A 672-nucleotide genomic window follows, 5' to 3' on the forward strand; every position below is an offset into this window, starting at 1 on the left:
TCTGTTTGGTATAGGCCTAATAAGATTTGTAAATGTTGAGGTATAATTTAAAACTATTTGTCCTTTGAGAAGCAAGACTATCGAAACGTATCAAGCAAGTAGGCCTAGCTAGCATGGCTTACTAGAGGGGCCTAGATTAGGCCTAGGCCTAACCCAGCAGGTCTATCTAGGCCTAGGGCCTGCCCTACTTAGGGGGGCCTAAGTTTGTTTTTGTCATCCAGTCATAACATATATTTGTTTTTACATCAGTTCTATAGCTCTTCAAAACATATAAAATGTTTTGCTTTTTCTCACACTTTTTTGTAATTTTGTTAACAGGTTGTTGCAAAATTTGGTCCCACGAAGAAGTTAGACACATCCATTCAAGTTCAATATATGTATTTTCCTTCATTCTTTCAAGATACATATTGCAATAATAAACTTACCAAAGCTATGCACTTGCAATGACAGGAGATGTAAAAAGAGGGTCAATAATTTTATTTATTTTCTATATACTTTACCTTGCCAGATGTATTTATGAATTCTCACTTTTTCATATTTAGAAACTGTACTGTATTTTTGCAAAATGTGTTACTGGACAATAAAAACATGTTTTCTTTGTAAATTTGAGTCCGTTCTTGTGACTTTTTATGTGTTTGTCCTCAACCAAATGCACCAGCGAAAAAAAAAAAA

At 33.9% G+C, this 672-nt stretch overlaps 1 protein-coding gene across 1 annotated transcript in view; it reads right to left on the reverse strand.

Moving 5' to 3' along the window:
* Window positions 1-672, reverse strand: part of LOC117123677 (DNA replication complex GINS protein SLD5-like) — an 8,589-nt gene that overhangs the window by 6,844 nt on the left and 1,073 nt on the right. The gene's annotated exons all lie outside the window — the stretch shown is intronic.

This window comes from Anneissia japonica, unplaced genomic scaffold (genome assembly GCF_011630105.1).
Source record: "Anneissia japonica isolate Jap-2015-1 unplaced genomic scaffold, ASM1163010v1 scaffold287714_len2871179_cov188, whole genome shotgun sequence".
NCBI classification, from domain to species: domain Eukaryota; kingdom Metazoa; phylum Echinodermata; class Crinoidea; order Comatulida; family Comatulidae; genus Anneissia; species Anneissia japonica.